At 42.7% G+C, this 24,535-nt stretch overlaps 1 protein-coding gene across 5 annotated transcripts in view; it reads right to left on the bottom strand.

The window, feature by feature from the left end:
• Nucleotides 1–24,535, bottom strand: part of CHD7 (chromodomain helicase DNA binding protein 7) — a 128,329-nt gene that overhangs the window by 93,939 nt on the left and 9,855 nt on the right. The window contains exon 1 of one of the 5 annotated variants that reach the window (XM_034668104.1): nt 13,547–13,660. The exons of the other annotated variants lie outside the window; for them this stretch is intronic. The gene's annotated coding sequence lies outside the window, so the exon portion shown is untranslated. Of the gene's footprint in view, nt 1–13,546; nt 13,661–24,535 lie in introns of those variants that run through there. 5 annotated transcript variants of the gene reach the window in all.

Raw genomic sequence — 24,535 nt, 5'->3', positions numbered from 1 at the left:
AATACTGGTAAAATCATATAAGGATGACTTGTATAATTTTTGTTACATACAGTCAAGATAATTACCAAGTTAAATATAATGAATGTTGAAATATCATAATGCAATAAGTAATCTTTATGAGTGCCTCAGAACCATTAAATTTTAGAACTGAAAATTTTAATTACTGCTGAAATATCTCATTTAAAAATCATCCGAAGGCATTTCCGAAACTTTGGTTTTTCTGCTTGTGTTTTTAATCCATCCTTAGAATAGATGTGCCATACAAACAAAATCTTAAATAGCTACAAATTAGCATGAACCACTTTAATGGCATCTAAATTATAAACACATTTTGAATTTAAGTAGAGTCCAAAATAATGAAAATAATGAGCCAAGCAATCATGTTATATTTAATATTAAATAGTTTACATTGGATACTGAATACTGCCCATCTATGTATGAGTAAAACTATGCCACAGAAAGAGTCAAACAGCGTTTTTAATGTGTAAAGCACTCAGCTGTGGTGTTTCTACAGTCACTTGAACTAGAATAGCACAGCAATGAAACTGCACTACCGCTAAACCTTTTCCAAGGGTCTGAGAGACCCTGAGTGCAGTAGACTCCCTCCCAGTGGAGAACAGGGTATCTGTCCACCATACCTCACTCCCGGCCACCCCATCGCTGCCCTTCTGGCCATCTCCCCTTCCCTGTCTCCATTCGGAGCAGGCAGTCACACCGGGCTGGGAGCTACCTGCAGATGTGGGAGGTGGCCTCAGGAAGACACAGGTGTGCAGGCTGGAACCGTGCTGGGTACCTGCAAGGCTGCCTCCAGCCGGCCCCACTCAGAGTGATGGGGAAGAGCGTCGGGGAACAGCCCTGGAGTTAGGGGAGAGACAAGAGCAAGTTGTCCCCAGCAAGACAACTTCCCTGACAGGAAGTCCTGAAGCCATTCCAGGACACAACACTGAATGAGGTTTTCAAACCACATACTGTACAGTTACATGTGCATTTCACAACCCTCTTCTCCTTCAGTGCCTGTAATAACCACATGAGGTTGCCAAGGTGGGTGACAGTCTTGCTCTTTTATAAATGAGGAAACTGAGGCTTTAGTGACACAGCTAGAAAAGGGCCAACCTTGGATCGTAATCCCAATGTGGCAGCTACAAGCCAGTGTGACGTGATCGGGCTCACCCAGTGGGTGAGGAGGGCTTCTCCACACCTGGGAAGCTGCTTGCTGTCTTTCTCCAAAAAACCTTAAAGGCCTCAGTTTTAAGACCCTAACCCTAAGCTACAGGTTAAAATGGCTCTTAATTTGCTATAAATTTGGGACTTCTGTCTTCAAAGGATTAGAGGAGAACTCTAGTTTAACTCCACACTAACGCTGTGAAAAATCACTAACTTTTCTCCCAAAGATAAAAACGTGGATAGGAACTGGCATTTAGATTACTGCTCACAAACATGACCCTGTTTGAATATGAGAACCGCCCCGTATGATAGAAGCTGAATTCAAGTCAGTCAATCGGCGTGGTCCCAGGGAGTGAATGCAGTTTTCCAGAACTGGAAGCAAATAAGCCCACTTTCTGCCCTGCCCTGAAAAATTCTCCCAAAACCACTTAAAAAGAACAGTTCATATGATTTTTAAACATTCAATCTACTATATTTCAAGGAATCTAACACAGTCCGTTCTTTGCCCCAGTTCGGTAGACAGCATTCTACCTCTTAGGAAAAGCACCGGAGCAAACAGTAGGTTTGCATCTAAGGACCATGTATTTGAGGCAACGTGCTTACACAGATGCACGCAGGCGCGTGCATGCACACAAACACACCCCGAGGGCACAGAGGTGGACTGATGTGAACGGAACACACTTTTGATGTACCTCCATTGCTTCATAAACGCTTGGAAATTAGCCTAAGTGTTTATACAAGACTTGAATTATGTTTTCACATGTGTTAGCTTTCCAAAAAGCATATACAGGTAATCAGACTGCACTCCTGACCATGAGACGCTCCTATCCCTGAAGTACTTCTGATAGAAGAGAAACGGAGAGGGGCCAGCAGAACCTATTGCTACTCTGGGCAGGGGAGAAACAGAAACCACCACAAATGTAACACAATCCAAGGCCTAGCACAGAAATGGTGAATACTTCATAGGTCTCCCGAGCCNGTCTCCTGAGCCACCTGCACAGGGTGGCCCCCTCTGGGAAGCAGGCCCGCCCACCCATAAAGACTACATCCACTCTCCCCCAGTAGAAGCCCCCAAGAAAAACCGGGCATCAGGGTGCACCCAACTTACAACAAGTAAACTAAAATATGAACCCGTTAGAAAAGTGTGAGACACAGTCATACTTTCAGCTTCTTGTTCTGAATTTCTTGGTTCCTTACAGCGGTAAATCATCAAGTGTTATCTTTCACCAGACATTACTGTCTAGAAGTAAAAGTAGAAAAGATAACGAATATGCTCAGGGGCCTTAACGAGTCCATTTTATTGTCTGCCTTCCCTCTTTTCTCTCTCTTCTTCACCTTCTTGCATAGTGTTTCCCCTTAGTAGGCTCAACTCAATAAATACCAGTGAATGAGAATCTACAGAACAAATCCCCAGTTACAGGCATTTGTCTTACTTATTTCAAGTTAGCTCTTGGGTCCCTACTATTCTCAAAGAGGTGTTTGGGGGCTGGAATTTGGCAGCAGACCTCCACACATGAAGCGACCCAACTTACCAGGGATCAAACTCAGCAAAACACAAACAGTGCTTCCAGAGCGGTCAACTGTTCTGCAGAAATCAATCCTATTCAAAGACACTTAGGATGAAGACCAAACTTACGTACTAAAAAATACTTCAGTTCACTTCAGTAATTTTTTTCTGCATTTTGCTAACTCTGGTATACCCAACAGCAAGTGTGATCCTTAAACTGGAAAGGTGAAATGTATGCAGTTTGGCTCTGGAAAAGCAATTTATACCAAGTTCACATTTAGGTTTCTTCTACTCTACAAATGTTAATATCATATGTCACTTACTGTGCTATTCCTATGAATTTAAAAAATAAAACTTCAGTAGACTGAAAGGAAGGTGTGTCTCCAACACTGGCCAATCCCAAGGGTTTGCACAGAAATGGGAATACAATCTATGAGGGGAAGAAAATCAATTTATAAGGAGCTCAGTGATAAAGCTAATTTACACACTCCAGGCAGGCAAGTTCTCCAGAACTCAGAAACTGCAGGTGTAGCAAATTTAGTTGGCAATAAATGCTTAATGATGAACTACTTTGGTTCTATAAAAAATTCCTTCATTTCTTATAGGAGACAGAAGAACCCTAAGATGCCCACAGGATCTCCACCTCCTGACTGCAGAGGGGACATGTGTCTTCCAGGCAACAGAACACAGCAAAGGTCACAGGACTTCGTAGGTGTGATTAAGGTCCCAAATCAATTGGTTTTACGTTACTCAAAGGGTAGATTTTCCTGCATAAGCCTCGCTTAATTAGGGGAAGTTTGTAAAGAGGGTGTGGGCTCTCCATGAGGGTCAGAGACTCTCTGCTGCTGGCACTGAGGAAGCAAGTGACTAGAATAAGGGGACCACGATGGGGAACCCACCATGCTAAGAAATTGCAGGCAGCCTCTAGGAGTGGAGGGCAGCCCCAAGGGACGGGCAGAAAGAATTGAAGCCCCTCATCATATAGCCTCAGGAAACGAACTCTGTCAGCAACCAGAACGGACTCAGAAATGGGTTCTTCCCCAGTCAAGACTCCAGATGAGGATGCAGTCCTTGTACCTGACTGTAGCCTTGCTGAGACTCTGAGCAGAGGACCCAGCAAGACTGTGCTCACACCCTGGCTGACAGAAACTAGGAGTTAAGATAGGGGTATTGTCTTACCCATGAAATTTGTGGTAATCTGTTACACAGCAGTAAACAACAAGTGATCCCTTTTTTCATGCTAGACATTGATCCTTCCACATAACGACAGACAGCACCTAGCATTTCTTTATACCTGTGTGATGCTGCTGCTAAGACTGAGAACTTCTGGGCCCAGCACTGTTCANCTAGACATTGATCCTTCCACATAACGACAGACAGCACCTAGCATTTCTTTATACCTGTGTGATGCTGCTGCTGCTGCTAAGACTGAGAACTTCTGGGCCCAGCACTGTTCGGGCACACAACCACCTTAGGAAGTTACCCCCATTCTACACATGGGAAAACTAAGGCACACAAAGAGATCCAATAAATATGCCAAAGGTAAAAAAAAAAGCTGGTTAGAAGAGGAGTCAGGGTTGAACCCAGGCAACCTCTCTGCAGAGCCCACATCTCAGCCATCATGCCTGCTGCCTAATCCCTGTACATCCTGACTCCTGCTAAAGTCTCTCCGGGAAGCAAGAAGATGTGATGGCAGGAGAGAGGCGGGTCAGGTCGGACCAGACAGGGGTGGGACCCGCTCAGACAGGAAGAGCCCAAATGACACACAGAATGTGGCTGCTACAGGCACGCTGGAACCCGACACTGTTCCACAGTTAACCGCCACGGAGATCATCACAAAGAAAGGATTTTTATAAGAAAATCACTCTGTTTTCAAGTAAAAAAAAAAAGTAAGAAACTGCACTATAAACAATATTAAAGGTTCCTGATATTTTAAAAGAAACTTTATTGCACATTAGAAACAGTCTGTTTAACACTTAAAGGGGATGGTGTCCCCATGACTCCTTCCAGCTGGAATTACACATGAAACAGAAGATACCAAAGCAATTAAGTATTTTATAAACACTGCTGAGGGGTCAAAAAGAGGGAGGTTCATTCACTGACTAATAACGCAGTAATAAACAAACAGCAATGTTATGCAACTGAGAAAATTATTATAATTGAATCTACACAGCTGGGCAAGAATAGAAGCCTGGTTATGTATATTAGCTCACAAAAGCTTTGTGTGGGTAGGTTTTAGTTTTAGAACTGTTTCAGATTTGAGTCCCTTTTACAAAGTCAGATTTTCTTTTCTTATCTGAACACAATTCCACAATTACGACTGCAGAACAGAAAATAACTTAATGAAGTTCCCGACCAGTTTTTGCTCTTGTTTTACACTACAGAGAAATAAGTGTGTTCACAGTGACTGGGAACTTAAACTTTCTTGAGATGTACTCATTTTAGATGAATACATTTTACCTTATTTGTGCACAGCAATATGAATAATGAATGACTGTGACTCCCCAGCATACTGGAGGGAAAAGCCCAGAACAAAGTAGCTTTTCACATTTTAACATTTAGCTCCTGCTGTGTTCTTGGAGTTTCCTTCACACCTTGATATTTTCCCCTTTGCAGAAGATGGGCAGAGAAATACTGCCAATTACCATAGTTAAGTTTACACAGATGTGTCACATGAGAGTGACTCCTATATTTCCCTTGAATTGTTAAAGTCACAGCATTTGAATTAGAGAAACATTATTATTCTCTTGGGTTCAAGACTAAGCTTGGTAAAAGTCCACCATCCTTCCATCAATTAAATGTAGTTAAAATTCAAGCCAAAACAAAGTAAGTTTCTTTTGGGAAAATATTCTACCTAGATATTATCCTTATTACTGCATGGCATTTTTTTTCTTAATTAAATGACTAAATCTGAACAAATCAGTGATCTATGTCAAGTTCCCGTCTGCATAAAAACCTAACTAACTTCAAACACAAATGGATGATTAGCTAACCATCAGGGCAGAGGTACAAATGTATCTTCAACAGGCACACATTTTACATCAATGATATCTATTTTTATGAGATAAAAGTACTAAAGCTTTAATGGTGGCAATTAAAACAGCCAAGAGTTTGAGTAGCTCGATGGCTGAGTCACAGACCTTTTACCTATAATGGGATCCATTATATCCCTGAACTCAGTTTGAGGGAGTAAAAGAGGAACAGATTTTTAAATATGGTTATAAAACAGCAGTACCCTCTGAACTAAGCTGTTTTAGTTTAAACTGCTGTGTGATTTACTCTGTGTCTTAATGTCAACATCCATTCAGCAGCCTTCTTTATAGTTCTTAGATACTTGTATCTATTTGAAATTATTTGAACAATCTGAAAATGCTACAATGAGGTTATTATGTAATAATTTATGTTTAGTAACTTCTTTCTGTTTTAAATTATTTATATTAAAAAATCCACCCGTTTTGAAAATGCCTGACTTGAGATGACTTATGACAAAATCCTCACTTGCGCCTACAATGTAAGTATATTTTGATATTCTCTTTTAAAGTACAGTTTAGGGGGAACAAATAACTATTCAATTAGATGGTGTGTTTCAGCAACAGAGAACATCAGCAAACAAAGGAGTGGGGATTTGTCATGATAGTTTAACATTATTATCCAAAAGTATTAGACTAGTAAGCTCTGCAGTTACAAAACATAATAATCATCTAATGTCTGGGTCAGCCCAACACTAACACTTCTCCAATTCAAGATCCTAAAGATGTTCTCTTTAAGCTTCTGTTATAGCAAATTCAGAAATGTCAACAGAAATGATCTTGAAAACAACCTCTCAAGTTTTTGTATCTGTTACCATCATCATCTCCAGGGACAGCTGGCAAACAGGAAACAACACGCAGAACGGCTTTACCTCCAACCAGGAAAGACCAAACTAACAGGGATGGCGGGGCAGCCAGAGTGGCCTTGGCCCAGATGGCCGAGGTCCTCAGGGCTGTGTGGGGCTGCAGCCCCCACTGAGTATGCCAGCATCAGATGAAGAGAGCCAGACGCGTATTCGGGGATATTCCTTTTTGTGCTGGCAGCTCTTTTTAGACAAGTTGTCACACGGAAGAACAGCAGGATGGCCCTGAGGACTCACTATTAGGGTTGGTTTCTGACCATTTACTCTGTGGGGCTTTAACAACCAAGTGGGAAGACAATCATCTCAAGATCTGTAAGACGAAGAAGCTGGATGCACTGACCTATAAAATCCCTTCTCACTCTGCAGCTCAGGTCTCTGCTGTTAAAAATCTGACTTCGGTCCTGCTCCAACCATAGCTACCCCAATCGTCTTTTAAAAAGAAATGAATATTTGTAAAGATGGAGTGGGAAATGAAGATCATCTCAGAAGGAAATACTCAAAGTTTCTCAGATAAACACAAAAAAAATAATACCGATGTGAAAACCTACACTAGACAGCACAAAATTAGATATACCGGAATGACTATACCAAAACGTTGAAGTGTACAATCTACTTCTCCCATAAAAAAGGGAAACTTTCAGAACAGTATTCCAATACTACGTAATCTCATTTCACAGACACGTAACATCTGCTAGGTTTTCCCGCAGTGAGCTTCGCCTCTGCTCAAAGTGTCATAAAATACTGTGTGTTAAGCATCTCCATCTGCACATAACACGTACATAATACATATTATACTGTATATGTATGTATAATGTATAATAATATAATAAAGCTTAGGAATACAAAGTGCATCCACGTTTGTACAGCTCTGAGGCCGAAGATCCACACCAAATAAGCCACGGACAGGCGACAGGAAGGGGAAGAACAAGGTAAGGCAGAAAGAACAAAAACCAGGAGTCATGCAGCATGAGCCCCAAGACCAGGAGAAATCATGGATGAAAGGGACACTCCCTCACCCGGAAACGGTGTGCGGACACCTCTTGGGGGGACAGTGTTGACCTGAGGGAAGCAAGGAAGGGAACTGACGGACACCCGAACTCCCCGGGGCACGGGCCGCAGCCACGCAGACGTGCACTATGTGCACGACTGAGCGCTGTGAACCTCGCGAGCCAGGAGGCAGCAGTTCTAGCCGCCCCCACACACCGTACCCCTGCAGCAACGCTCCACAGTAATTTCAAGGAAGTCTGCCCACCCCCTCCCAGAAGTCTACCACCCAAAACCATGTAGCTCTAGCCTCCAAATTTACCTTCCAACCTACTTTTGGATTTGCCTCTTGCCTTTACACAGTTCTTTCCACCTATGGCATCCTTCCACCCCTCATTCAGTTTTCCAAATATTTACTGAGACTTCTTTCTTGACCCCACATCTTCCTCCGGCTCTTGCCATCTTTTCTGCTCCCCCTGAGAGCAGAATCCTCCCGAGAGTGACCATATTTGCTGTCTTCTTCCTCCTTCCATTCACTCTTGACTCTGCTCCAGTGAACCACTCTAATATTCTCAGCAAGCTCCAGTGGCCTCCTCTCCCTCTCAGTGCTCCTCACCTAACAGCAGGAACTGGCACAGCTTCCCACACCCAGCTTCTTCACGCGACCTCCACCTCCAGGCCAGGCCTCTCCCTCCTACCTTGCAGGCTCTTTCTTGGCCGGTTTTTCAACTTCTCCACATACAACTTCTGAGATGCTCCAAGCCTCCATGTTTGGATCTCAGCTCCACCCAGGCTTCCTCCTTCTTCAGGTACCATTGCTCTACATACTACCTACAGACTGATGACACCCATAGTTCTTCCTGAGCCCAGACCACTCTCTTGAACTCCATATTTCTCTATACAACTGTCTACTTGATATACTCACTTCAGTGTCCCAACAAGCATCTCAAACATCATGCATTCTGAAACAAATTTTTAATTCTCTCCACCAAACTCCAATGCCATACATTATTACTCTACCAGCAGAAAAAGCCAAAAACATGGAGTCATTGCTGTTAGTCTCCTTCAATTCAATCTGTTAAGTCCTATTGGCTGCCCCTTCCACATAGACATCCTGGAAATACTCTTCAATGACTTCTCCCACTACTCTCCTCATCCAGGGACTGCAAGACCTTGCCTGGAGTACTGCAACAGCCTCTATAACTGACCCCCGATTTCTAGCTTTGTCCTCCCCAGTCTATTTGCTGCACAGTCTGAGGGATCCCTTAGAAATGTAAATCAGACCATGTCACTTCTCTACTCAAAACCTCCCAAGATTTGCTCATTTCATTCACAGTGGAATCTAGAGTCCTCACCATGGCCTACAAGGCCTTAAACGATGTGGACTCCTGTCACTTCCCTAATCTCATCCCCTATAATCCTCCTTTGTGCTCTTCCACTCCAACCACACAGATTCCTTATTTACAGATAAGCAAAAGATGAAGGCCTTTCTACCTCAGGGCCTTTGCACAGGCTGCCTCTGCCCTCAGAGCTCTTTACCCAAAACCTCCAGGCTATCTCCCTTGGCTTCCTTCAGGATGGTTCAGGCAATAAGAGATTAACACAGATGTGACACAATGCTAATACCTGGTGATTTTAGGGAAAGGACAAACAGTGCTCATTGCATTATTCCTTCAACTTTTCTGTAGATTTAAAAATTTTCCAAAAATCAAAGTTGGAGGGGGGAAACTTCTGTGTTATCACAACATTNCGTGATCCCGGCGTTATGGGATCGAGCCCCACATCAGGCTCTTCTGCTATGGGCCTGCTTCTTCCTCTCCCACTCCCCCTGCTTGTGTTCCCTCTCTCGCTGGCTGTCTCTATCTCTGTTGAATAAACAAATAAAATCTTTAAAAAAAAAAAAAAAAATTTTCAAAAATCAAAGTTGGAGGGGGGAAACTTCTGTGTTATCACAACATTATTCTCTCTTATACCTCGTCTCTGACCATTCCTCCCTCATTTGCAGTAGAACCAGATACATACTTCCACCGGAGACTGGATATTTCCTTCTGCACCTTAAAATCAGCAGGCCAAAAACCAAAATCACTTTCCTCCACCAGCTTGCTCTCCTGTCTTGGTCACTATCACTGTGATTTCCAGTCACCCAATCTTGTTTCTTCCTCTCCTTCACTGGCCCCATTCACACTTCTCCAGCCCAGGCCTGTTGCAAAGGTCTTTTTCCCGAGTCTTCCTCCCGCTGGGCTCACCTTCCTCCGTGCTCTCTGTGTATCGGGGCAGAGAGATCATTTGAAAACACAAACCACCTGTGCTGCTTTCCTTGTACAATTTGTAAATGATCCCCATCAACTGCATGCAAAACTGAGACTCCCAGTGTGGCCAGTTGGGGTCCTTCCCGGGCCCATCTTTCCTATGTCCTGCCTCTCTCCACCAAACACCTCGCCCAGCGCAGGCTTACAAATGCTGTCACATAACACACTTTGGTCTTTCCCAACTTAGTGCCTGTGGATGTGTCACTCCTCCTGCCTGGAATGCCTGCTCCTACTCGCTCCTCCCAGTTAAATCCTACTCCATCTTCGAAATACAACTAAACATAACCTCTTCCTGCGGCCTTCCCTGATCTCTCCAGGTGGAGTCAAATACTCTTCCAAGGCCAAGTACTATTTATCCCATTGCTTGGCTACTTATTATGAGATCCTTCTAGCCCTCTACACTATAGCCCCTGAAGGAAAGCAGCATGTTATGCTCCTGTTTTTATGTATACACAGTGTGTGCAAGCACACACATGTGTGTATCCCTAACACCTAAAGCGGGACTGAAACATACCACGGGCTGTGAGTGTCAAAGTCTCCCCGAGCCTCACTCAGATGTTATACAGCCATCATCGCCCACCCTCTGTCCCGACCACACATGTGCCCTCCACCTTTCCACCTCAGAGCAGCTGAACCTCCACGGTGCCCGAAAGAGTGCCTTCGGTGGACCTAACAATAGCAGGCATAAATAAGTGCACACTGGACTGACTGGTCCAAGGCAAGGCTGAAACACCTGCGGTCCTTCAACAGGGCCTGTGCTGTGTCTGCACAAACTTCTCCAGCACTCTTTTTCCCCCAACTCAGCCATCACATTTCTTCCTGACCCTGAAATAATTAATCACCTGCTCCCATACAAGTCTGCATTTCTCTCTTTTCAATGCAGTTACATTACTGTCTAACTGGGTTATTTTAAGGGGAGGACAGTTCATTTTTATACCTGTACAACCTCACACAGTGACTGGCACATCGTGAATGCCTAACAGTGTTCACTGATGAATGAATGAATGGATGGGTGAGGTTATCACCTCACCTTTGAATATTCTATGTTAAGACTGAACAGACAACAAACGCTGCCTCTCCACTGGGAACTAATTGCGATCACTCATCTCATTCCCAGAGACAGTGCCCAACAAAAGCACTCCCTGGAAAGAGACCTAGAAAAAGTTCTCAGAATTTGACCTCTAAAAATGAAAAAGGCACATTTTCTAGTAATTGTTGAACTACTATATTTTGTATCAAAAATGGCTTAGGACTTTAGTGTATGTAAATTTTAAAATAAGCTTTACCACTCTAATGGCTTATGAACTGCGAAATTCTTCAGTCATTTTAGATGGAAGGTTAAAACATATCTGCAAATTTTGACACACGTATGCTTCTCCTTTTTGCTCTGACCACAACCCATATACCGGTGGGGGTGGGGGGATGGTTATCTATCTTCCTTCCGAAGCCCAAGAAGGGAGCCCTTGAGCCAGAGAGAGGACGAAGGTCAGAGAGGATGCCTGAGTGGGTGGTGGGTGGAGGGGAGATGATAGTCCTGAGGGCGGTGCTGGGTTTGCAGAGCTTCAGTCCACCTGCCAGGCCCCAAGATCACAGAGCCCCAGATGAAGCTCCCAAGCCACGGAGCCCAGGGTCCTACCCTAAACCTCCAACTCCAAAACCTAACTCACCATCTGAACCTCCTGCCCCTCGATTCCTGAAAACGAACTCAAAAGCTCCTGTTCTTTTTCCTGAATTCTTCTACCTAGTGGTGAGGCCACCACTCACTTAGTACCCAAGCGGGAAATGCGGTGGTCCTACTCCAGCTCCTCGACCTCTCCATGCACACTGCTGCTGTCTCAGTTCCACACCCATTACCTGCCAGCTAGCTTCTCCCAAGGCCCGTGCCGTCTGCTGCACTAGCTACCAGACATGCAGCCACCGAGCACCTGGAATGTGGCAGGTCTGCACTGAGAAACGCTGGAAGAGTAAAATGACACCAGGTCTCAAAGAGTTAGAACAGCAGCAGCAGCACAAGGGAACTACCTCTATCTCATGCATATTTTTATATTAAATACTATTTGTTGAAAGGATATACAAATATTACATGCTGAAAAAATATTTTGGAAATATTACAGTAAATAAAATATATTAAAATCAATCTCACTGTTTGTTTTTTTGCTTTTTTAATGTGACTAGACAATTTTACATGACACGTGTGGCTCACATCCTGTCCCCCTGGACAGCACTGCCCAAGGGCATCAGTTTCTTTGCTGGCTTCACCTGTGTAGCCTCATCTCCACCCACCCTCCCCGGAGTCCTCCAAGCTGCTGCCCAGTGACCTTCAGTCCCGGCTGGCTTCCACCTGTCAGGCACGACTCAGCCCAGGAGGTGTCTCCTCCACAGGAGATCCTTGAATGTCATTGTCTCCATATCCCCCAGACACCTCTTCTCTCCCACACCTGAACAAACACCTACAGGATGTATGCGCCATGCGCTGAGGGTACAAAAGAAGATGACAGACAGAAACCCTGATCTCACTCAGCTCAGAATACAGAGGAGGTGGCAGAGTATTGTAGTAAAAATATTACAGTAGCACTAATAATATAATAACGTGGCATGGCTAGCAGTCAGAATTTACAGACAATATACGTAACCAGCTACAATTGCAAGCACACTAAATGCATTACCTCACTTAATCTTCCTAACAACAGTATTAAATAGGTTCTAGAATGAGTCTCATTTTAGAGGTGAGAAACTGAAGCCCAGAGAAGCTATGTAGTTCACCCAAGGTCACACAGCTTGTAAGTGACAGAACCAGGACTCCAAGGTCACACTGTTCAACACTGTGCTGTGGTGCCTTCCAAGATGAGGGATCACAACACGGGGAGGACGTGACCTGCTGTGGGGGCACAGAAGAGCAGTCCAGAGCCCACGCTGGGAAGGTCAGAAAAGGCTTTCCAGAAGAAGCCGTTTCTAAACTGCAGGTGAATGTTCTGAGCCAAAAGCCCAGAGATGAGAAGGTCTGGAAGAACTGGCATCAGTTCACTATGCCTGGGGAGAAGAAAGAAAGGACTATATCTAGAGGAAGACAGGGCTTTGGTTATTTGTGGTTTGAGAAGGAAATTTTGAGGGGCACCTGGCTGGCTCCACTGGTTAAGCATCTGCCTTTGGCTCAGGTCATGATTCCGGGGTCCTGGGATTGAGCCCCACATCGGGTTCTGCTTGCCCCCAACCCTGGCTCATGTTCTCTCTCTCTCTCAAATAAATAAATAAAATCTTTATTATTTTTTTTAAAGATTTTATTTATTCATTCGACAGACAGCCAGCGAGAGAGGGAACACAAGCAGGGGGAGAGGGAGAAGCAGGCTCCCAGTGGAAGAGCCTGACATGGGGCTCAATCCCAGAATGCCAGGATCACTCCCTGAGCCGAAGGCAGACGCTTAACGACTAAGCCACCCAGGCGCCCCTAAATAAAATCTTAAAAAAAAAAAAAGGGAAGAAGAAGGAGGAGGAGGAGGAACTTTTTTTAGGAGAACCTGCAAAGAGAGTCCATGAAGATACAAGACCAGTGAAGACCTAGAGGTATGGTGAAGAACTGACTAAAAAGGGGAGACAGGCTCCCTCCCACGGTATCTGGAAGGTAAGAGAAGGGAATACTGCAGTCCTCATTCCTTATCCTGATGAGCCCAGCCAGAACCTCGCATCTCTTACCGAAGGGAAACCAGGACATCCCCAGTCCTCGAGAAGGAATTCCCAGGCAGATGCTCTCCACCAGCACTGGCCAAGGGCTTCTGAAGATTTTACTAACTCCACGTAACTGAGACATGCATCTAAACTTTAAAAAAAATATCTGATTACAAGGTTGTGAAGTAAAAATGTTATGAAACCACTGGCATAAGCACTTCCCCAAGACAACATGGCAAGTATACCAACAGGGATTCAAAGCAACCAAAAAAGCACCTCCCAGAAGAGGTGGGAAATAGGGGGTGGGGAGCAGGGGGTGTTAAATAACCAAACAGCTAAGCAATCATGATATACTTAAAGTGGATTGCAAATTTTACATCCATTTTAAAGACGAAAGAAATGCTTTTAAAAGAATTTAAAAGATTTAAAAGAAATGCTTAGCTTGCCAATTCAAGCAATATCACAGACCCCCCCCCCCCCCCCCCCCGCCACAGACAAGAGGAAAGCGGGACAAGCAATGTACAAAAACTGACATGGTCCCTTATCCAAGAGCGTCATGGGAATCTGATTTCTTATCTTGACTGAAAGCTTTCTACTCATGTGTGGTACCTTGGAGGTGCAGTAATGTTTTTTAAGCAGACATACTCCCATAAATTTCTTCATAAGGTTTAAGATGGTTATTTTTCACATGTTTAAAGATGGTATCCACTGGGGTGCCTGGGTGGTTCAGTCAGTTACGTGACCGACTCTTTGTTTCAGCACAGGTCATGATCTCAGGGTCCTGGGATGGAGCCCAGCATCAGGCTTTGCGCTCAATGGGGAGTCTGCTTGAGATTCTCTCTCCCCCTCCCAAAATAAATAAATCTTTTTTAAAAAATGGTGTCCACTGGAAGAAAGAGTATAGAAACTGAAAGTCAATCTAATCCTAGTCTTGCCACCAACTAACTGCCACTATTTTATCATTAGCTTTTATATGCTATTCATTCAATATTCACATTTATTGTGCCAAGCATTGCACTAAAAAATGTACATACATTCTCTCCCAAGATTACAAGTCTGGGAAGTTTAGAATGGTTTTTCTTATTCATCTTTGTGTCTCAGGAGCCAATACCACCTAGTACATGGTAGATGCTAAGTGTTATTATAATGACCTCTTGGTGAACTGCTACTCAAATGCAGAATTCTACTAAAATTCAACAACAAAAGAAGAGTTAATTTACTATGCTGTAAGGAAGCATATGAGAATATGAAGAAGGTGGGCCTTTAAACTGAGACAGGTAAGGGGCATCTGGTAGGCTCAGTTGATAGAGCACACAACTCTTGATCTCAGGGCTTTGGTTCGAGCCCCACGTTGGGTGCAGACATTACTTAAAAGTAAAATCTTAAAAAAAAAAAAAAAGACTGAGACAGGTAAGATTCTGTCCTCATCTTATTCAACCTCACAGTAGCATGTGACACAATCAATGACTCACTCCCCCCTTGTGACCCTTTCCCCACTTGGTTCCAGGACATGCACACTGGTGGTGTTCCACCTTCCCAACTACTCTTCTCATCATACTGTCTGGAATCTCCTGGTCTAGAATATGAAATAAGGGACTGTACAAGGGCCCTATCCTCACATTTCTCTTCTACCCATCCACTCTAAACCACATCGTCCAGGCTTATGGCAGAAAACACCATCTATATAATGATAAGTCTAACTCCTCCCCTAAGTTCTAAATTCCCATATGCAACTGCCTATCTGAAACCTCTACTTGAGTCTTGTTAGTAAGCACCTCCAAATTAACATGTCCAAATCAAATGTGAGTTTTCTGCCCTAACTTGCTTCTCCCAGTATTCCTGCTCTCCCAACTACTCAAGCTAAAACCCTGATGTCTCTCATTCTCTCAAACCCCATTTCCGATCCATCAGCAAATCCTGTCAGCACTACCCTGAAATCTGTTCTCACTTCCTACTATCACAACCCTAATTTAAGCCACCATCGTATCTTGCCGGATCAACTGTCCCCCTACCACATTGGCCCTATCTAGTCCTCATAGAGAAGAGCAGAGTGAGCCTGTGAAAATACACAATATATCACATCATGCTCAAAACTCAGTAACTTTCCATCTCACAGTCAAATTCGAACTCCATACACTATGGTTCACAATACCCTACTTGATCTGACCCCCAGTTTCTCCTGTACCCGCAGCTCCTACTACTCTTGCACTCACTATGCCCCAAATAGACCAGCCTCTTTGCTGCCCTCCAAACATACCAAGCACACTCATGCCTCGGGGACTTTGCACAGGCTACACTCAATTCCCTCAGACGTTTGCGTAACTTGCTCGCTCCCTTTACTTTATTCAGGTTTTCTGTTCAGTGTTACCCCCCAAGAAGGCATACCTTAACCAACTTACCCAAAATATCACTCTCTATAGTTCACTATCCCCTCATCCAGTTCTATTTTTCTTCATAATTAATATCACCTAATATTACACACACACACACACACACACACACACACACACACACACTGGTTAGTTGGCTGGTTGCCTCTCTCACTAGAATGCTAGCTTCATGCTCACTGCTATGCCTAGAACAATCCTTGGTACAGAACAAGCAGTAATAAATGTTTACTGAATGTTGTTCAATTGATAAAAATATATAGATGAGAGAAATATCTACTGAGGCAACATATCCTGAAGAAACATATCCTGAAGAATAGTGAAAAGGTACCTAAATGATCTTTGGAAACACTAACAGCCAAGTGCACTCAAGAAAAATAAAGTAGATGAAAAGTTGCATAATAATCAATTTTATCAAACCTAAGAAGAAGAAAGAAGGTATTAACAGGAAAGGTACATAGTCTGCTAGGGACCCAAAGGACATTTGTTTAGCCAGTTAGACAACAAGGTCCACAGGATACAAGGGATCAAGGAAAACTCAACCGAGAAGAGCAGCTCTGCTATGTGGCAGACATCCAGGTGAGTCTGGATGACAGTCCTAATAAAGTAAACCTCAAGGAAATCAGTGTCCTTTGCTCCTACTGTATTCTCACCAAACAAGGGCTCATTAGGAGTCCGGACTCTGGTGTACGCTGACAGCAAAAGGAGGTGACAGTGGAAACCATAAATATTGTAAATAATGTAAAGTTGTGCAGCCTCCACAGTCATCACACACCCAAGTACCATCTTGTCGATTTGGGTCAATCCCAAAGATTCTAATCAACTCTGAATGTCGGTATGTTCCAGATTTCCAAAGCTAGAAGCCTCTGGGAAGCCCTGTCTACACCAAACAAAATGGTTTCTCTTTGTGTCATAACCGTACCTAAGAGTACCCACTCTTTACCAGCATTTACTACATGACGATACAGACACAAGCTTAACCACTCAGCACCAGCTACAAGTGAGCTCGGAGGCAAGGAAAAGGCATTGCCCATCTTTACATCCTCAGCGCTTACTGCATACTCGTCGGTCACTAAACGCGTGATGCATGGATGAAGGAAAGAAGGAAAGAACCAATGACCCCACTAAGACCCAGCCATCCTCTAAGGCCCACCCGCGCAACCATGCTCCCTTCTCAACTAAACAGTCTCCTGCATACGTCAACTTGTTCAGTTACCGAATTCATCACAGTGGATGTACTGGCAGGCTATGCGACTCAACAATCTACGGAAAAGTTTCTCGGGATTTTCTACAGAGGGACAGTGGGTGGCAAAACCTGCTCTTGAGTTTTTTCAGGCCACGACGCCCTCCCACCCCCGTACATAGAAACAGCCCTCCTCAGCCTCTGATGCACATCAGAGTCCCTACTGAGCTTCTGGGGAGTAGGGACCGTGAGGCCCACACCAGCAGCTTGGGCGTCTCTGATTAGATAACATTCAATGACACTGGTGTGCAGAAGATACTAGGACGCACCACCAGTGTCATACTGACATTTTAGTGGTCTTCAAACCAGGATGAGCGCAAGTCTGGACAGCTCTGTAGAGTTTCTAAGGGCCAGGGAGAATTTGAGGGGTCACTTTCCAGTTTCCCAAGGAATACACACACTCTAGGAAAAACGACGGGCCTTCTACTGTTTCTCCTTTTCCATCTTCCTTTTTACAATCACTTCTTTTTACCAAAATGCCTTTCATTCATCCCAAACCTTATTAGAGTACATTGCCCTGGGGTATAAAAACCTCTGGGGCACCAATCAAATGGTGATTTGAGAAAGCCTTCCTCTGAAAGAGCTGTAAAGAAAGGATACAAATGCCCATTTAGTGAAATGATGGTGACATGGGAATTTTAATGCGTTTATTCTAACTGAAAAAAAAAAAAACACAACAGAATTTTTTTTTAATTTTTAAAAATTCTCTTAGGGGACAAAAAAGTTTTAAGTACTACTGCTCTTCTAAAAATGACTAGAACCTTGGGGCTCCTGGGTGGCACAGCGGTTAGGCGTCTGCCTTCGGCTCAGGGCGTGATCCCGGCGTTGTGGGATCGAGCCCCACATCAGGCTCTTCCGCTATGAGCCTGCTTCTTCCTCTCCCACTCCCCCTGCTTGTGTTCCCTCTCTCGCTGGCTGTCTCTATCTCTGTCGAATAAATAAATAAAATCTTTTTTAAAAAAATAAATAAATAAATAAAAATGACTAGAACCGTGCTGTCCAATATGGTAAACAGTAGCCAACTTGGTTCAGATTAAATAAAATTCAAAGTTTGGTTATTGGTCACACTAGTCACATTTTAAGTCTTCACTACCACAAGTGCTAACACATCTTGTCATAATGGACAGTACAGAGAACATTCCCATCATACCAGAAAACTCCACTGGACAGAGCTAAGAGCTACTCTGGAATTCTGATCAACTGTTTAATAAAGCACTGAATTCCTGTCTAGGGAAAATGCTGGATCTACCTACAATCATTTTTATGACCCCAAGTGCCTTGAGAAGGTCACAGATTTCCACCCAGGTAACAATGCATGTTAGGAATTCAACTTTCAAAACAGAATGTTTGCCCTACAACCCTCTTATCTAGTTTCTAAAGAAGAGGGTTCTCCTCTCCACCAATAAGAAAGAAAACTAGTACTTTAGCCTCTTTTTTAAAATTATTATTGAGTTGAGTTTCACATAAACATAAAAAAGACATAAAATAAACCATTTTAAAGCAAACAATTCAGTGACATTTAATACAGTCACAATAATTTAGACTCTCGATGACCTGAATAATCTGTCAGATCATCTTCTATCAGGGTTCTATTCATGACCTAATTAAAAGAACAAAAATCTAGGGGAGATTGCCTAAGGTATGCAGTCCACCCGTGTCAGGCATCTTAAGTCCACCTGGCTTACCACGCAGGATGTCTGAGGTGCGCTGCCTAGGTCAGATCAATGTAACCCTCACAAGACAGCTGTCACCATGGAGTCCTGATTGTCACTCTCAGACGGGATTATTAAGGGGCATGATGGAAACTATCATGAAGGGAAAAAACTATTTCTATATTTGTTACAAAGCTACCCCTAAGAAAAGTATCTGTAATGCCAGTCAATACCTCCTACATATATAAAATATGCCACACGAAATTCTATTAGGATTTGATGCCAGGGAGAAAACATCCTTCTGAGAAGAAAAAAAAATATATTTCTTTCTCTTTGATGATGAGAATTACACATCTTGTCATGTTTCCCTTTGCACACTCATCAGGAAGCTCAGAATATAACATGGTGCTTGGTTCAGGCAACCAATATTATGAGCATATTTCCTTGTCCTTATATTTCCTGTCTCTATTTCTCTCTCACACACACACTCTCCCACCACCACCACCACCACCACCCCCGGCTCTCTCAATCTCCGTTCACATCCCTCCCAATCGTTTTTGGAAAACTATCAACTAGGAGTGTAATATAGATTTGTATTATTCCATTTACCCTCTGCCACTAATCATATGTTATAAAATTTGGGGAACAAGATCAATCTTAGCACAGGACTAATTTACCCTAAAGTAAACATCTTATAACAACTAATGTTTCTCTGCTTGTCTTCAATGCTAAACAGACACCAGCACCTTCTGCTCAAGAGAGATCCACACAGGGGTACCTGGCTGGCTCAGTCAGTACAGCATGCAACTCTTTAACTCAGGATCGTGAGTTCAAGCCCCACAGTGGGTGCAGAGATTACTTTAAAATATATATATATATATATTATATATAAAAATATATATACACACCCCCACCTCAAAATATGAAAAGTGTACCTTAGGGGACCAATAAGCAAGATATAGCTGTCAGCCATAAGCACTTGAGAAAATATTTTGAAGTTTTTCTTCCAAGAATGAGGAGACTGAATTTAATATCAAATTGTGAGAAATCTTTTTCAAGGGAAAAAAAAATTTCATGAACTGTGATAGCTTTTAACTTATAAAACCAAATAATAACAAATGTTTCATATAAAACATTTATGGCTGGGACTTCTTTGGGAAAAAATTAAATAACTGGGGCGCCTGGGTGGGACAGCGGTTAAGCGTCTGCCTTTGGCTCAGGGCGTGATCCCAGTGTTGTGGGATCGAGCCCCACATCAGGCTCCTCTGCTGTGAGCCTGCTTCTTCCTCTCCCACTCCCCCTGCTTGTGTTCCCTCTCTCGCTGGCTGTCTCTATCTCTGTTAAATAAATAAATAAAATCTTTAAAAAAAATTAAATAACTTTCTGAAATATTACTTATACTTTTAAACTAAGATACTCTATTCACGCTACTTAAAATAGTATACTGTGTTTAGCAACAACTGGCTGATACACAGCAAAGATATATTCCAAAAATAACAATGTGAATTGTGTCAGCGTTACCATGTATGAATCACTATATTCTATCACCATCTGACAGGCCAAAAGATACAGAGTGCCCGTTGCTTTAAGGCTATCTGGTAAGAGGTGAGAGATGAAAAAAGTAGGGACACAGATGACAAAAAGCTTTTCTAGTTCTAGTTGTGCCCTACACCTTGTTTTCTGGTAATCTAAATAATTTGTCTTGTTTGTTATGGCTGAGCTGTCCAATATGTATGTCACTAGCCACATACGACTAAATTTACATTAACTAAAGTTAAACAAAACTAAAAGCTCAGTCCCTCAGTCTCACGAGCCTCATTTCAGGTGTCCCGACAGCCCCCTGCGGCGAGTGACTACTCTACTGGACAGAGCAAATACAGAACATTCTCATCATCACAGGAATGTTCACAGGCAGTACGAACTTACACATTCTCTACAAACACATTATTAGTGTGATATGAAAGAACAAATGGCAAACTTTCTTTGAAAAGTAACTTGCAAAGTACTAGATACTTACAAACTTCAGTACACAGTTAAGTATATTTAAGAGGTGTTAAATCTTGAATTAAATGACAGTATACAACAGGGCTGGATTGCAACCACTCTATAGTATTTCCTTAAAATGAAGGGAGCATTTCATTTTATACATAGATTGTGTGTAGATTATAATCCAATAAATATATACATGATATTTGGTAAACACATATCTGATGGACATTTGATAACTAACAGGTTTTCCATTTACTTTTCTAATCCCATTCTTCTTCAATATTTTTATAAAAAGGAAAAAAACTGTACTGTATGAAGTTGGAAGATAAAAAGCAAAAAGGTCCTTTCCCTTATATTCAAATGGAAGAAAGATATGTGACCTTTCCTAAATAACATGGCTCTCCTGTCTAACTCTAAAATTCTATAGCTCTAAATAGTAAACTTTTGGGGTGCCTGGACAGCTCAGTCGGCCAACTCTTTGTTAAGAGGCCAAGTCTTGGCTTCAGCCCAGGTCATGATCTCAAGGTCGTGGTATAGAGGCCTGTGGCCAGCTCCTGCTCAGAGGGGAGTCTGCTTGTAGGTTCTCTCTCTCCCTCTCCCCCGCCTCTCCCCCCACCGCTCGCACTCTTTCACCAAATAAAATAATAAAAATAAATCTTAAAAAAAAAAAGTGTCAACAGTATCAAGGTACACAACAAATGTTTCCAAAATTGTAAACCCCACATACTAAAAAAATGCAAATCACCTTCTTCAGCCACTTTTAAAAAACATTGCTACTGAATCAAACAAACTGCAACAATTCTTTTTATTTTCCCTTCGTGATGGTCTCACTTTGAAACATGAAGTTACATTTTAAGAAAAAAAAACAGATTAGGGTAAAGAAACATTAAAAATATCTTAAGTGGTATGGCCCTCACAAACCAATGGAGTTCAAAACTGCCACAGGCACTGTTCCACAGGAAGCCGTTCACCAAACAAAATCACAATGTCGTCACAGGGTAATGAGAGTACACCATGAAAATACAGGAAGATGCTGGTAAAAACAACGGGGTGAAATGGATCGCCAAATTGTGGTTAACAGTTGTAAGTTTAAGTTTATATTTAATAAAGTCAAGACCTACTATATAAAGGCGTATATAATTCTTGGATGCTAGAGGAAATACTAGAACCTCCCTAAGAACACAGAACAGGATGCCAACTTAACCACTGACACTTGAAGTTTCCAAATCTAAGAGATGATTTCACCTTGGTTAAAAGTGGGAAGAAATTAAACACTGAGAATGCTGATATTTTATATATCATACCCCATTTCCTAGAGAGTAAATTAAAAAGATATATAGTAGTGTGATAGCGATCCCCCCCAACAAAAATAGTATGAATTCTTGTTAGCTTTATAGGGATTCTGATAAACTGATTTTTAAGCCATTGATATATAATGTTCTGTTTCACAAAATAAGGGAAAGCTTTTCTACTTTGAGGTGAAAAGTTGAAAGTGGGGGAGAAATTCCAAGAGCTCATTTCAACAAACCACATTAGCAATAGTTATAATAAAATACTTAACTTTCATCAGAGACTTACCACATGCCACACACTGTGCTAAAAACTTGACAGCCACTATCTCGTTTAACCCCCATAATGCTCTGGAGCAACTGGCACTCGTTATCCTCAGGAAACAAGTTTAGGGACACTAAGTACCCAATTTTCTGACTAGGCAAAAAACTGGAAGGGCGAAATTTAGATGCAGTCCCCATGCAGGTGAAGCCCATGGTCTTCACAAGTCTGAGCTCCTGACTCGCAGGCACCCTCCCTGGCAGCAGTGACCGGCAGCGCCCTGGCCGAGCACCCAGGGTGGCCCACTGGACAGAACAGCAGAGGCGTGGGAAACATGAAATGAAGTAAGTAAACTGACACCTCCTCCCTTTAACTCCCTCTTGAAGCCATATTAAATTTATATTTAATATGAAATATTACTCTAGCATCCAACATGGCATGGCATTAAAAGGATTCTCACTCAAGGGGCACCTGGATGGTACAGTCAGTGGAGCTTCCGACTCTTGGTTTCCGCTGGGGTAGTGATCTTTGGGTTGTGGGATCAGATCCTGTGTCAAGCTCCACACTCGGCTGGGAGTCTGCTTGGGACTCTCTCTCCCTATCCCTTTACCCTTCAAATCACAAGCCCCCCCCCCCGACTCACTCTCTCTCAAGTAAATCTTTTTCTTAAAAAAGGGATTTTCACTTAAATCTTCAATGAAGGAAACTTATTAAAACTGATCTTACAATCTGGTGTATTTTTGCTCTATGACTGAACAGTCTCTTAGTTTTTTGTTATGTTTTGCTTTTTCCCTTCACCAATGATACCCTAGCTTAGAGAACTTATTTATATGTAAATATTGGTTTTTAACCTTCTTGCAAACACTAAAACTGTGAGCTTTAAGCTCAGCTCCAAGGACAGACCTTCTCCAAAATCAAGCTCTGGAGTATTTGCCCTTCAGTTGTCTTTACCACTGTTTCAAAGTAAGAGGAACACCTGATTGACTCAGAAGTCAAGATATATAAGACACGGAGCCCCAGCACTGCTTTCACATCTGACCCCAACATGGGGGGCGTGTATGCTCCCTTAGCAGTCCCCATTGTTAGGGGAATCCAGCTACCGTGAAAGGGGAAAGCATCCAGAGGAACAGCTGATAAAAATCAAATACTACTTAACTCCTTCTAAATCATCAAACTTTTTCCCTAAAGAACTCTCACTTGTCTCCTTTAATCCACAGTATGCCTCCATGCATTTCAACAGCTCTCTCTGTGAAAATGTCTTTGCAATATTTGAGCAGCCAGAAATGGAGTTAGCTTAGTAATGGACCAATTTAAAGCAACGTCAGCACATCCTACTTGGTGATTGCCCCAGTTCCATTTCTGCCTTTGGTTACTGACAGATTATCTGTAGATTTACAGCTATGAATACAGAGAATGGAGAGTAACATTAAAATGTCAAGACTGAGGTAAATTCTCCATTAGTCCCCACTGTCCATTTCTGTCAGCCTCCACAGTGGTATTGAAGTTCAGCCGTCTCTTCATGCTGACAATCTGAGGTGGTTGTAACATTAACAGTGAAAACAAACACATCACAACTGACTAATCCCATGATTTTACATGATTGCTTTTTTAAGTTCAAGAGAACGTTCAAGCTATAAGGGTCCAAGAAGCATGATCTAAAAACTGAACTTTACTTTCAAATACTCCTATACTCAATAAGAACTTCAAGTCCATGCATGGCCCCTTCATGAAAAAGTTTAGAAATATAACTTTAAAAAAAGTTTCGAAGAAAGGACGATCTGAAAGCCCTTGCCTATTCACTAGCTGAGAAATCCACCATGCCGTGTTCACAGCCCCCTCTGATACACAGGAAGCAGGGAGTCCAGAGCCCACCGAACGGCTCCCAGAGCCCACCGATTCCTCCCCCAGAGCTACAAACCTGCTCCAGCCTGCCCATGAAGAGACAGGAAGAGCACAAGCTAAGTTAGAACACCATTCCAGAAACTCTCAGCAAGGCTTCCAACATCACTATGGGCTTGATACCTGCCAACTCTCTGCCCATGCCCAAAACAAACCAACAACACAGCTCTCAAGATCAATACATCTTACTTCAAATTAAAACAATTTTTTTTACCTTCACAGTTAGTGTTAAGGTCTAAGAATTCTCCTGAAATTGGTGGTAAGAATTACTTAGAATTATAAACATAGAAGACAG

Source organism: Ailuropoda melanoleuca, chromosome 9, assembly GCF_002007445.2.
Source record: "Ailuropoda melanoleuca isolate Jingjing chromosome 9, ASM200744v2, whole genome shotgun sequence".
In the NCBI taxonomy this organism is placed as follows: domain Eukaryota; kingdom Metazoa; phylum Chordata; class Mammalia; order Carnivora; family Ursidae; genus Ailuropoda; species Ailuropoda melanoleuca.
This window is presented reverse-complemented; position numbering and strand designations above follow the sequence as displayed.